Source organism: Pristiophorus japonicus, chromosome 7 (genome assembly GCF_044704955.1).
Source record: "Pristiophorus japonicus isolate sPriJap1 chromosome 7, sPriJap1.hap1, whole genome shotgun sequence".
Lineage (NCBI taxonomy): Eukaryota > Metazoa > Chordata > Chondrichthyes > Pristiophoridae > Pristiophorus > Pristiophorus japonicus.
Window position 1 is genome coordinate 231,022,326 of NC_091983.1, and position 14,882 is coordinate 231,037,207.

Consider the following 14,882-nt stretch of genomic DNA (forward strand, 5'->3'; position numbering starts at 1 on the left):
CGAAACGTATAAGATAATAAGGGGGCTCGACAAGGTGGACGCAGAGAGGATATTTCCACTCATAGGGGAAACTAAAACTAGGGAATATAGTCTCACAATAAGGAGCCGCCCATTTAAAACTGAGATGAGGAGGAATTTCTTCTCTCAGAGGGTTGTAAATCTGTGGAATTCTCTGCCCCATAGAGCTGTGGAGGTTGGGTCATTGAATATATTTAAGGTGGAGATAGTCAGATTTTTGGGCAATAAGGGAATAAAGGGTGATGGGAAGCGGGCAGGGAAGTGGAGCTGAGTCCATGATCAGATCAGCCATGATCTTATTAAATGGTGGAGCAGTCTCGAGGGGCCAGGTGGCTTACTCCTGCTCCTATTTCTGATGTTCTTATGTTCTTATATAGAATGCTGAATATTTGGCCAAAACAATACAGTAAATTGAAGGATGTGGCGCTACACTGTTTCCGTGCTGGGGCCACGTCATACCTTGAGCACTGGGCCCTGTTCTGGTCACCAAGACAACAAGGGAGATTTTCAGTACCATGATGCACTGCACGAGACTGATCCCTGGGGAAAGGGACTGAATTATGAGCAAACACAGCAGAAACCTGGGCTTTCTCGCTGGGAAAGGAAGTGTTTAGAGATCCTTAAAATAGTAAATGGTTTAGAAAAATTAAATCCGGAAAACTAAAGTGTGCGGGTCGGGTAAGTGGGGGAAATGGGGTCTCTGGGTCAAAGTGGAAAAGACAAATTAACTTTGATGTCAGTGTTACATATGTGGATTTGTATTTACTCTGTACAGCCACCAGAGGGCTCATCCCCTGGTGTCCCAAGACATCCCATAATCCCTTGAGGCTTCACAGGTTGAGAGGCACTCTGGAGACCTGCAATAAAAGACTAAGGTCACACTTTACTTTGAGCTCACAGTGTTCAGTCTGACTCTTTCTCCATACACAACTGGCGATGAGATACAGATAGTGAACCCAAAGATGCAGAGAACAGTGGGCATCCTGGAGAAATTCTCGGAGGGAGATGATTGGGAAACTTTTGTGGAGCGACTCGACCAATACTTCGTGGCCAACGAGCTAGATGGGGAAGAGAGCGCTGCCAAACGAAGGGTGATTCTCCTCACCGTCTGTGGGCACCAAAGTATGGTCTCATGAAGAATCTGCTCTCTCCAACGAAACGCATGGAGAAATCATACGACGATGTGTGCACACTGGTCTGAGGGCATTTGAACCTGAAGGAAAGCGTTCTGATGGCGAGGCACCGGTTCTATACCTACAAAACGGCTGAAGGTCAGGAAATGGCGAGTTATGTCGCCGAGCTAAGACGCCTTGCAGGACATTGCAAATTTGAAGGACATTTGGAGCACATGCTCAGAGACTTTTGCGTACTTGGCATTGGCCATGAAACCATACTTCGCAAACTTTTGACTGTAGAGACCCCAACCTTGAGTAAGGGTATAGCGATAGCCCAGGCGTTCATTGCCACCAGTGACAATACGAAGCAAATCTCTCAGCACACAAGTGCTGCTACAAGTACTCTGAACATAGTGATGTTGTTTTCGAATTGCAACGTACAGGGCAGGTCACACGTACCTGCAGCTCCACGTCCACAGATGACTCAGAGTCCACCATCAAGGGTGATGAATGCAAAGCCATTAACACCTTGTTGGTGCTGCGAGGGTGATCATCGTTTCCATTCATGCTGATTCAACGAGTACGTTTGCAAGGGATGTGGAACAATGGGACACCTCCAACAAGTGTGCAGGCAAGCTGCAAAGCCTGTTAAACCTGCAAACTGCTATGTTGCAGAGGAGGACAGATCCATGGAGGATCACAATGAACCTGAGCCTCAGACCGAGAAGGCAGAGGTACTTGGGGTGCACCCATTCACCACGAATTGTCTGCCGATAATGGTGAATGTTGAACTAAATGGACTTCCGGTTTCAATGGAGCTGGATACAGGGACGAGCTAGTCCATCATGGGCAAAAAAACTTTCGAAAGGCTGTGGTGCAACAAGGCCTCAAGGCCAGTCTTTGCTCCAGTTCGCACGAAACTAAGAACTTACATGAAATAACTCATTCCTGTAATCAGCAGTGCTACCGTAAAGGTCTCCTACGATGGAGCAGTGCACAAGCTACCACTCTGGGTGGTACCGGGCGATGGTCCCACGCTGCTCGGCAGGAGCTGGCTGGGAAAGATACGCTGGAACTGGGATGGCGTCCGAGTGCTATCACCCGCTGATGACACGTCGTGTGCCCAGGTCTTAAACAAATTTCCTTTGCTGTTCGAACCAGGCATTGGGAAATTCCAAGGAGCAGAAATGCAGATCCACCTAATTCCGGTGACGCGACCCATCCATCACAAGGCGAGAGCAGTACCGTACATGATGAGAGAAAGGGTAGAGATTGAGCTAGACTGGCTGCAACGAGAGGGCATCATTTCACCGATCGAGTTCAGCGAGTGGGCCAGTCCTATTGTCCCAGTCCTCAAGGGAGACGGCACCGTCAGAATCTGTGGCAATTACAAAGTAACTATCAATCGTTTCTCCCTGCAGGACCAATACCCACTACCAAAACCGGCCGACCACTTTGCACTTTGCGGGAGGAAAGACGTTCACGAAGTTGGATCTGACTTCAGCCTACATGATGCAGGAACTGCAGGAATCATCGAAGGCCCTCACCTGCATCAACACGCACAACGGTCTCTTTGTTTATAACAGATGCCCATTTGGAATCCGATCAGTGGTGGCGATATTGCAAAGAAACATGGAAAGCTTACTGAAGTTGATCCCGCACACCGTGGTCTTCCAGGATGACATCTTGGTCACAGGTTGGAACACAGTCGAGCATCTGCAGAACCTGGAGGTTCTTAGTCGACTCAACCGCGTGGGGCTCAGGTTAAAATGCTCAAAGTGCGTTTTCCTAGTGCCTGAAGTGGAGTTCTTGGGAAGGAGGATTGCGGCGGACGGCATCAGGCCCACCAACGTGAAGACGGAGGCAATTGAGAACGCACCGAGGCCACAGAACATGACGGAGCTGCGTCGTTTCTGGGACTCTTGAACTACTTTGATAACTACTTAGCTGGTCTCAGTACACTGTTAGAACCACTGCATGTCTTACTACGAAAAGGGGGCGAATGGATTTGGGGCAAAAGCCAAGAAAATGCCTTTGTAAAAGCGAGAAAATTGTTATGCTCAAACAAATTGCTTGTGTTGTATAATCCATGTAAGCGTTTGGTACTAGCATGTGATGCGTCGTCATATGGCGTCGGTGTGTTTTGGAACAAGCTAATGATTTCAGGAAACTGCAACCATGCATCCAGGTGTCTGTCTAAGGCTGACAGAGCCTACAGCATGATTGAAAAAGAAGTGTTAGCGTGTGTCTATGGGGTAAAGAGAATGCATCAATACCTGTTTGGGGTAAAATTCAAATTGGAAACTGACCATAAACCACTTATATCCCTGTTTTCCGAGAGTAAAGTGATAAATACCAATGCATCGGCCGTCATCCAGAGATGGGCACTCACGTTGTCTGCATACAACTATGCGATCCGCCACAGGCCAGGCAGAGAAAACTGCGCCGATGCTCTCAGTAGGCTGCCATTGCTCACCACGGGGTGGAAATGGCACAGCCCGCAGATTTTGCCATGGTTATGGAAGCATTTGAGAGTGAACAATCACCCGTCACTGCCCAGCAGATCAAAACCTGGACAAGCCAGGACCCCTTATTATCTGTAGTCAAAAGCTGGTTGATCGTCTCGGTGTGAAAGCTGGTGTTGTTGAGTCATTTGTTGGGCCCTTGCTGGGCTGCTGTGCAGCTGGCCTTGCTGGGCTGCTGTGCAGCTGGCCTTGCTGGGCTGCCTGGTGTGTTGGGCCCTGCAGGGCTGCTGTGGTTGCCACTGGTGTATATGTTGGGGGATCAAAAAAGTTAGGGTCCAAGGTGGGTTGCTCAGGATAGTCCGTGAATCTGAGTTTGATTTGGTCCAAGTGTTTCCAGTGAATGAGTCCATTTGAAAGTTTGACCCAAAACAACCTGCTCCTCTCTTTGGTCATGACAGTGCCGGGAAGCCACTTGGGATCTTGTCCATAATTTAATACAAATACAGGATCATTGATTTCAATCTCATGTGACATATTTGCGCTATCACAGTATGCACTTTGTTGAAGCCGCCTGCTCTCAACCTGTTCATGTAGATCAGGGTGAACTACAGAGAGCCTTGTCTTAAGTGTTCTTTTCATGAGCAGTTCAGCAGGTGGAATCCCAGTGAGTGAGTACGGTCTCGTGCGGTAGCTAAGCAGGACTCGGGATAGGCGAGTCTGCAATGAGCCTTCAGTTACCCTCTTCAAGCCTTGCTTGATGGTTTGCACTGCTCTCTCTGCTGCATCCCAGGGTATTAAAAGAGATGGCGGAAGTTTTAGCAGATGCATTCGTTATAATCTACCAAAATTCTCTGGACTCTGGGGAGGTACCAGCGGATTGGAAAGCAGCTAATGTAACGCCTCTTTTTTAAAAAGGGGGCAGACAAAAGGCAGGTAAGTATAGGCCGGTTAGTTTAACATCTGTAGTGGGAAAATGCTTGAAACTATCATTAAGGAAGAAATAGCGGGACATCAAGATAGGAATAGTGCAATCAAGCAGACGCAGCATGGATTCATGAAGGGGAAATCATGTTTAACTAATTTACTGGAATTCTTTGAGGATATAACGAGCATGGTGGATAGAGGTGTACCGATGGATGTGGTGTAGTTAGATTTTCAAAAGGCATTCGATAAGGTGCCACACAAAAGGTTACTGCAGAAGATAAAGGTACGCGGAGTCAGTGGAAATGTATTAGCATGGATAGAGAATTGGCTGGCGAACAGAAAGCAGAGAGTCGGGATAAATGGGTTCTTTACGGGTTGGAAATCGGTGGTTAGTGGTGTGCCACAGGGATCGGTGCTGGGACCACAACTGTTTACAATATACATAGATGACCTGGAAGAGGGGACAGAGTGTAGTATAACAAAATATGTCGATGACACAAAGATTAGTGGGAAAGCGGGTTGTGTAGAGGACACAGAGAGGCTGCAAAGAGATTTCGATAGGTTAAGCGAATGGGCTAAGGTTTGGCAGATGGAATACAATGTCGGAAAGTGTGAGGTCATCCACCTTGGGAAAAAATACAGTAAAAGGGAATATTATTTGAATGGGGAGAAATTACAACATGCTGCGGTACAGAGGGACCTGGGGGTCCTTGTGCATGAATCCCAAAAAGTTAGTTTGCAGGTGCAACAGGTAATCAGGAAGGCGAATGGAATGTTGGCCTTCATTGCGAGAGGGATGGAGTACAAAAGCAGGGAGGTCCTGCTGCAACTGTATAGGGTATTGGTGAGGCCGCACCTGGAGTACTGCATGCAGTTTTGGTCACCTTACTTAAGGAAGGATATACTAGCTTTGGAGGGGGTACAGAGACGATTCACTAGGCTGATTCCGGAGATGAGGGGGATACCTTATGATGATAGATTGAGTAGACTGGCTCTATACTCGTTCGAGTTCAGAAGGATCTTATAGAAACATTTAAAATAATGAAAGGGATCGACAAGATAGAGGCAGAGAGGTTGTTTCCATTGGTCGGGGAGACTAGAACTAGGGGGCACAGCCTCAAAATACGGGGGAGCCAATTTAAAACCGAGTTGAGAAGGTATTTCTTCTCCCAGAGGGTTGTGAATCTGTGGAATTCTCTGCCCAATGAAGCAGTTGAGGCTAGCTCATTAAATGTATTCAAGTCACAGATAGATAGATTTTTAACCAATAAGGGAATTAAGGGTTACGGGGAGCGGGCGGGTAAGTGGAGCTGAGTCCACGGCCAGATCAGCCATGATCTTGTCGAGGGGCTAGATGGCCTACTCCTGTTCCTAATTCTTATGTTCTTATGTTCTTATCTGAAAGGTGACAGATTAGTAAAAGGGGAGGTGCAACGAGACCTGGGTCTCATGGTACATCAGTCATTGAAAGTAGGCATGCAGGTGCAGCAGGCCGTTAAGAAAGCAAATGGCATGTTGGCCTTCAAGGCGAGAGGATTTGAGTATAGGAGCAGGGAGGTCTTGCTACAGTTATACAGGGCCTTGGTGAGACCACGCCTTGAGTATTGTGTGCAGTTTTGGTCTCCTAATCTGAGGAAGGACATTCTTGCTATTGAGTGAGTGTAGCGAAGGTTCACCAGACTGATTCCCAGGATGGCAGGACTGACGTATGAAGAAGGACTGGATCAATTAGGCTTATATTCACTGGAATTTAGAAGAATGAGAGGGGATCTCATAAAAGCATGTAGAATTCTAACGGGATTGGACAGGTTAGATGCTGGAAAAATGTTCCTGATATTGGGGAAGTCCAGAACAAGGGATCCCAGTCTAAGGATAAGGGGTAAGCCATATAGGACTGAGATGAGGAGAAACTTTTTCACCCAGAGAGTTGGGAACCAATGGCATTCTCTACCACAGAAAGTTGTTGAGTCCGGTTCGTTGGATATATTCAAAAGGGAGTTAGATGTGGCCCTTACAGCTAAAGGAATCAGGGGGTATGGAGAGAAGGCAGGAGTGGGGTACTGAACTTGCATGAGCAGCCATGATCATATTGATTGGTGGTGCAGGCTCGAAGTGCCGAATGGCCTGCTCCTGCACCTATTTTCCATGTTTCTATATTTTCAGCCGCACTGGTGATGGGGACCATAGCCTTTGCTGTATCCAGTGCACTCTGCCATTTCTTCATATCACGTGGTGTGAATTAAATTGTCTGAAGACTGGCATCTCTGATGGTGGGGACCTCAGGCGGAAGTCAGGATGACTTCAGGATGACTCCACTTGGCACTTCTGGCCACTTGGCCTTGGCTTTTGCACTCACGTGCTGTTCTCCACCATCGTTGAGGATGGGAATATTCAATTAGCCACCTCCTCCCATTAGTTGTTTTATTGTCCGTCACCATTCACGACTGGATGTGACAGGATTGCAATCTTTGATCTGACCTTTATTAGGCGGGAAATTGTGTTGGGGAAATTGGTGGGAATGGCATGTTGGCCTTCATAGCTAGGGGATTTGAATATCGGAGCAGGGAGAACTTACTTACTGTACAGGGCCTTGGTGAGGCCTCACCTGGAATATTGTGTTCAGTTTTGGTCTCCTAACCTGAGGAAGGATGCTCTTGCTATTGAGGGAGGTTCACCAGACTGATTCCAGGGATGGCTCGACTGACATATGAGAAGAGACTGGATCAACTGGGCCTTTATACACTGGCGTTTAGAAGGATGAGCGGGGATCTCATAGAAACGTATAAGATTCTGACGGGACTGGACAGGTTAGATGCAGGAAGAATGTTCCCAATGTAGGGGAAATCCAGAACCAGGGGACACAGTCTTAGGATAAGCGGTGGGCCATTTATGACTGAGATGAGGATAAACTTCTTCACTCAGAGAGTTGTTAACCTGTGGAATTCCCTGCCGCAGAGAGTCATTGATGCCAGTTCATTGGATATATTCAAGAGGGAGTTAGATATGGCCCTTATCGCTAAAGGGATCAAGAGGTATGGAGAGAAAGTGGGAAAGGGGTACTGAGGTGAATGATCAGCCATGATCATATTGAATGGTGGTACAGGCTCGAAGGGCCGAATGGCCTACTCCTGCACCTATTTTCTATGTTTCTATGTTTCTATGATCCATTGGGTTGGGATCACTTTGCTCTGTCTGTAGCATGCTGCTTTCACTGTTTTACATGTCGAGAGTCCTGTGTTGTAGCTTCACCAAGTTGGTATCTGATCTTCATGATGCAGCTCCTGGCATGCTCTTCAAACCTGCTCTTTGAACCAGGTTTGGTTTGGTGGAAATACCAGCCCATGAGGTTACAGATTGCGGTGGAATACAATTCTGTTTCTGCTGATGGCCCAAGCGCCTCATGGATGCTCAGTTTTGAGCTTTTAGATGAGTTCTTAATCTATCCCATTTAGCACGGTGGTAGTGCTATACAACACGATGAAGGGGTGTTCTCAGTGTGAAGACAGGGCTTTGTCTCCACAAGTTCTGTGTGGTGATCACTGCTACCCATACTGTCATGGACAGATGTATCTGCATCAGGTACATTGGTGAGGACGAGATCAAGAAGGTTTTTCCCTTGTGTTTGTTCTCTCACCAGCTGCCGTGAGCCCAGTCTGGCAGCTATGTCCTTCAGGAATCGTTGGTCAGTTAATGTTGGTACTACCGAGATACTCTTGGTGATGGACATTGAACACCCCAACCAGAGTAGAATGTGTGCCCTAGCAGCCACGGTGCGCCGTTGGTGGAGGGAATCAATGTTTAAGATGGTGGACCGTGTGCCAATCAGATGGGCTGCTTTGTCCTGGATGGTGTCGAGCTTCTTGAGTGTGGGCTGAGATGAATGCCCTCCAACAACCACAACAATCTTCCTTTGTGCTAGATATGACACAATCCAGTGGAGAGTTTTCACCCTGATCCCCAATGACTTCAGTTTTACTGGCGCTCCTTGATGCCACATTCGGTCAAATGCTGCCTTAATGTCAAGGGCAGTCACTCTCACCTCACCTCTGGAATTCAGCTCTTTTATCCATGTTTGGACCACAGCTGTAATGAGGTCAGGAATCAAGTGGTCCTGTCAGAAACCAAACTGAGCATCGGTGAGCAGGTTATTTGTGTGTAATTGTCGCTTGATAGCACTGCCGCTGACAACTAACATCACTTTACTAACGATTGAGAGAAGGCTGATTGGATGGTAGTTGGCTGTTGGATCAGTCTGGCATTTTGCGGATAGGAAATGCCTGGCAAATTTTCCATTTGTGGGGTAACTGCCAATAGAGGAACAGGTTGGCTAGAGATGTGGCTAGTTCTGGAACTCAGGTCTTGAGGTCTACAGCTGGCATGTTGTCGGGGTCCATTGCCTTTGCTGTATCCAGTTCACTCTACCATTCTTTATATCACATGGAGTGAACTGAATTGACTGAAGACTGGCAACTTTGATGGTGTGGACCTCAGGAGGAGGCAGAGATCGGTCATCCACTCGGTACTTCTGGCTGAAGAGAGTAGCGAAGGCTTCAGCCTTATCTTTTACACTCACATGCTGTTCTCCGTAATCGTTGAGGATGGGAATATTCTTGGAGCCTCTTCCTCCTGTTATTGTTTAAGTATCCATCACTATTCATGACTGGATGTGGCAGGACTGTAGAGCTTTGATCTGATCCATTGGGTATGGGATCACTTAGCTCTGTCTGTAGCATGCTGCCTCCACTGGTTAACATGCCTCGAGTCCTGTATTGCAGCTTCACCAAGTTGGTATCTGATTTTCAGGTACACATGGTGCAGCTTCTGGCATGCTTTTCAACACTCCTCATTGAACAAGGGTCGGTTTAATCGAGACAAAAGGTGAGGGATATGCCAGCCCAGGAGGTTACAGATTGTGGTAGAATACAATTCTGTTTCTGTTGATTGCCAACAATGCCTCATGGTGCCCAGTTGTGAGCTTCTAGTTATGTTCTTAATCTATCCCATTTAGCACGGTGGTACTGCGCACAACACAATGATGGGGTATCATCAGTGTGAAGGTAGGGCTTCTTCTGCACAAGGTCTGTGCGATGATCATTACTACCAATACTGTCATGGACAGATTTTCTTTTAATTTCAAAATATATACTTTATTCATGTAAAAATTTGCACGATACACTGGAAGGCAGTTCAGTATATTTGGATGCGGTCAGAAATTCCACACAATACATTTGGATGCTGACGGCAGTTCTGTTCAATACATTTGCTTGCTTTACATTTCAGGGTACAATTCAGTACAATCCAGGATACATTGTAATATAGTCATCAAATTACATTACATGTGGCACTATACGGTACACGGAATGGGTGAGGGTACAGTTACATTTCTTTGAAACATACATTACTGAACAGAACTTGCATTATACATGGCACTACATAGAGCACCATGATCTGAAAACACCTATGTATACAAAGGTTTACAAGTACAGCCCGAGGGGAGTTTTATCCTGATTCCAGCCCCTGGGTTTACCGTGGCAGAAGAGACTTAAACTGTGGCTCTTCCCCACCGTGCCTTTACGGCGACTGCACCAATTTTTAGTGCGTCCCTCAGCATGTACTCCTGGATCTTGGATTGCGCCAGTCTGCAACAAGCAGATGTGGATATCTCCTTGCTCTGGAAGACCAGCAAGTTTCGGCAAGACCAAAGTGCGTCTTTCACCGAGTTGATGGCCCTCCAGCAGCAGATGATGTCTGTCTCGGTGTGTGTCCCTGGGAACAGCCCATAGAACACAGAGTCCTGTGTTAGGGAGCTGCTTGGGATGAACCTCGACAGCAACCACTGCCTCTCCTTCCAGACCTGCCTTGCAAAGGGGCAGTCCCAAAGGAGATGGATGACAGTCTCGTCATGGACAGATACATCTGCAACAGGTAGATTGGTGAGGACGAGATCAAGTAAGTTTTCCCTCGTGTTTGTTCTCTCACCACCTGCTGTGAGCCCAGTCTGGCAGCTTTGTCCTTCAGGAATCGGCTGCTCAGTCAATGTGGTACTTCCGAGTCACTCTTGGTGATGAACATTGAACACCCTAACCAGAGTAGATTGTGTGCCCTATCTTCCACAGTGCACCGGTGGTGGAGGGAGTGAATACTTAAGATGATGGATGGTGTGCCAAACAAGTGGGCTGCATTGTCCTGGATGGTGTCAAGCTTCTTGAGTGGGGGCTGAGATGATTGCCCTCCAACAACCACAACAATCTTCCTTTGTGCTCGATATGACACCATCCAGTGCAGAATTTCTCCCCTTAGCCTCATTAACATCAGTTTTGCTCGGGCTTCTTGGTGCCACACTCGGTCAAATGCTGCCTTGATGTCAAGGGCAGTCACTTTCACCTCACCTCTGGAATTCAGCTCCTTTGGCCATGTTTGGACCATGGCTGTAATGAGGTCAGGAGCAATGTGGTCCTGGCAGAAACCAAACTGAGCATCGGTACACAGGTTATTTGTGCATAAGTACATGGGTGGTCATTGGCTGTTAGATTAGTCCGGCTTTTTGCCAGCAGGAAATACCTGTCAAATTTTCCATTTGTCAGGTAAATGCCAGTACAGGAACAACTTGGCTAGAGATACGGATAGTTCTGGAACACATGGCTTGAGCTCTACAGCCGGCATGTTATTGGGGCTTTGCTGTATCCAGTTTGCTCCACCGTTCTTTATATCACGTGGAGTGAAGTGAATTTACTGGACACTGGCATCTTCGATGGGTGGAAGAATACAGCATTTTTTTGGTGTTATTTTCAGCTAATATCTGTGCTTGAAAACTGCTCCAAGATGGCTGAACCTGGCTTGACCATGTTTTAGTGACCCACAAGACTTTGCGAATTCAAAGACTTTCTCATGAATTTTAAACACCTCACAGCTGCAAAACACTTGTCTAAGAACTGTGGAAAAACACTGTCCAGGAGGTAAGAGAATGAAAGAACTATTCATTGTGAGAGAGTGTCCCTTTGTTTTGAACCTAGACAATTGCGTACACAGTGGACAGACATACTAGAAAACAGCATAAAATTGAGGTCAGGAGTGGCAGTCAAGAGAATTGGTAACCTGGTCAGTTACTAAGGGAATCAGGGAGTTAATTTCTGATTGTTGACCACGTCTGAAATTAACTCTGTGTGAGTGACTTTGCTTTCGATTAATCACTTAGGGGACAGTCAATTTTAACCATTATGGGATAGATTGGTGTGGGCTAATGATTATAAATTCTTGGGCATTTGATGCTATCATAAATTGCTTGTACTTCTTTTGATTATTCTAAGTAAAGATAACCCCTGGATAGGTGTGAGAAAAGAAACATCCTGAGTCTGTGTGTGTTGGTTTTTTTTATCTCACAAGTCTGAACTCTGTAAAGTGTAGATAAATCTTACAGGCTCAAATCTGTCTTAATTAAAATAAGTCTTACAGTTTTGGTACCTGATCAAGGACTTGTGATAGACAAACAATGTCAAGGACTATGGAAGAGTCAGTTCCAAAGTATGTGATGAAGAAGTTGCCCCACCAGAGAGGGGTGGGTGTGGGTCATTATAGATGGTGATGATCCGGTGGTGGAGGCTGATATATGGACCCAAGGGTCCACTTGTTGGCTGAGGTTGAAGAAAGCCATCTGATTGTTGGCCAATTTAAGCCAGGTTAAGTTCATGGAATGTGCAAACATTAAGTTATGAAAGAAGATAGAAGATAGAGAAACGGAAGTAAACCGACTTCTAAAGGAGTTGGAGGGAAAAATTTGCATTTGCCCACTCACCTAACCTGTCCAATCACCCTGCAGCCTCTTAGCATCCTCCTCACAGCTCACACCGCCACCCAGCTTAGTGTCGTCTGTAAACTTGGAGATATTACACTCAATTCCCTCATCTAAATCATTAATGTATATTGTAACTAGCTGGGGTCCCAGCACTGAGCGTTGCGGTACTCCACTAATCACTGCCTGCCATTCTGAAAAGGACCCGTTTATCCTGACTCTCTGCTTCCTGTCTGCCAACCAGTTCTCTATCCACATCAGTACATTACCCCCAATACCATGTGCTTTAATTTTGCACAACAATCTCTTGTGTGGGACCTTGTCAAAAGCCTTTTGAAAGTCCAAATACACCACATCCACTGATTCTCCCTTGTCCACTCTGCGAGTTTCATCCTCAAAAAATTCTCGAAGATCTGTCAAGCATGATTTCCCTTTCATAAGTCCATGCAGACTTGGACCTATCCTGTCACTGCTTTCCAAATGCGCTGCTATTTCATCGTTAATGATTGATTCCAACATTTTCCCCACTACTGATGTCAGGCTAACCGGTCTATAATTTCCCGTTTTCTCTCTCCCTCCTTTTTTAAACAGTTGTGTTACATTAGCTACCCTCCAGTCCATAGGAACTGATCCACAGTCGACAGACTGTTGGAAAATGATCACCAATGCATCCAGTATTTCTATGGCCACTTCCTTACTTGCTCTGGGATGCAGACTATCAGGCCCCGGGGATTTATCGGCCTTCAATCTCATCAATTTCCCAAACACAATTTCCCATTTTAGAAGGATATCCTTCAGTTCCTCCTTCTCACTACACCCTCGGTTCCCTACTATTTCCGGAAGGTTATTTGTGTCTTCCTTCGTGAAAACAGAACGAAAGTATTTGTTTGACTGGTCCGCCATTTCTTTGTTCCCCATTATAAATTCACCTGAATCTGACTGCAAGGAACCTATGTTTGTTTTCCCTAATCTTTTTCTCTTCTTATAAATATAGAAGCTTTTGCAGTCAGTTTTTATGTTTCCAGCAAGCTTCCTCTCATACTCTATTTTCCCCCTCCTAATTAAACCCTTTGTCCTCCTCTGCTGTATTACAAATTTCTCCCAGTCCTCAGGTTTGCTGCTTAATCTGGCCAATTTATATGCCTCTTCCTTGGATTTAACACTATCCTTAATTCCCGTGTTAGTCATGGTTGAGCTACCTTCCCCGTTTTATTTTTACTCCAGACAGGGATGTACAATTGTTGAAGTTCATCCATGTGATCTTTAAATGTTTGCCACTGCCTATCCACCGTCAACCCTTTAAGTATCACTCGCCAGTCTATTCTAGCCAAGTCACGTCTCATACCATCGAAGTTACCTTTCCACAAGTTCAGGACTCGAATCTCTGAATTAACTGTGTCACTCTCCATCTTAATAAAGAATTCTACCATATTATGGTCACTCTTCCCCAAGGGGCCTTGCACAAGAAGATTGCTAATTAGTCCTTTCTTATTACACATCACCCAGTCTAGAACCCAGTTGGTTCCTTGACATATTGGTCTAGAAAACCATTCCTAATACATTCCAGGAAATCCTCCTCCACTGCATTGTTACCAGTTTGGTTAGCGCAGTCAATATGTAGATTAAAGTCACCCATAATAACAGCTGTACCTTTATTGCACGCATCCCTAATTTCTTGTTTGATGCTGTCCCCATCCTCATTACTACTGTTTGGAGTTCTGTACACAACTCCCACTAGCGTTTTCTGCCCTTTGGTACTCCGTAGCTCCACCCATACAGATTCCACATCATCTAAGATAATGTCCTTCCTTACTATTGCATTAATTTCCTCTTTAACAAGCAACACCACCCCACCTCCTTTTCCTTTCTGTCTCTCCTTCCTAAATGTTGAATACACCTGGAAGTTGAGTTCCCAGCCTTGGTCACCCTGGAGCCATGTCTCCGTGATGCCAATTACATCATATCCGTTGGAAACATAGAAACATAGAAACATAGAAAATAGGTGCAGGAGTAGGCCATTCGGCCCTTCGAGCCTGCACCTCCATTCAATAAGATCATGGCTGGTCATTCCCTCAGTACCCCTTTCCTGCTTTCTCTCCATACCCCTTGATCCTTTTAGCCGTAAGGGCCATATCTAACTCCCTCTTGAATATATCCAATGAACTGGCATCAACAACTCTCTGCAGCAGGAAATTCCACAGGTTAACAACTCTCTGAGTGAAGATGTTTCTCCTCATCTCAGTCCTAAATCGCCTACCCCTTATCCTAAGACTGTGTCCCCTGATTCTGGACTTTCCCAACATCAGGAACATTCTTCCCGCATCTAACCTGTCCAGTTCCATCACAATATTATACGTTTCTATGAGATCCCCTCTCATCCTTCTAAACTCCAGTGTATAAAGGCTCAGTTGATCCAGTCTCTCCTCATATGTCAATCCAGCCTTCCCTGGAATCAGTCTGGTGAACCTTCGCTGCACTCCCTCAATAGCAAGAACATATTGCCTCAGATTAGGAGACCAAAACTGAACACAATATTCCAGGTAGGCATCACCAAGGCCCTGTACAACTGCA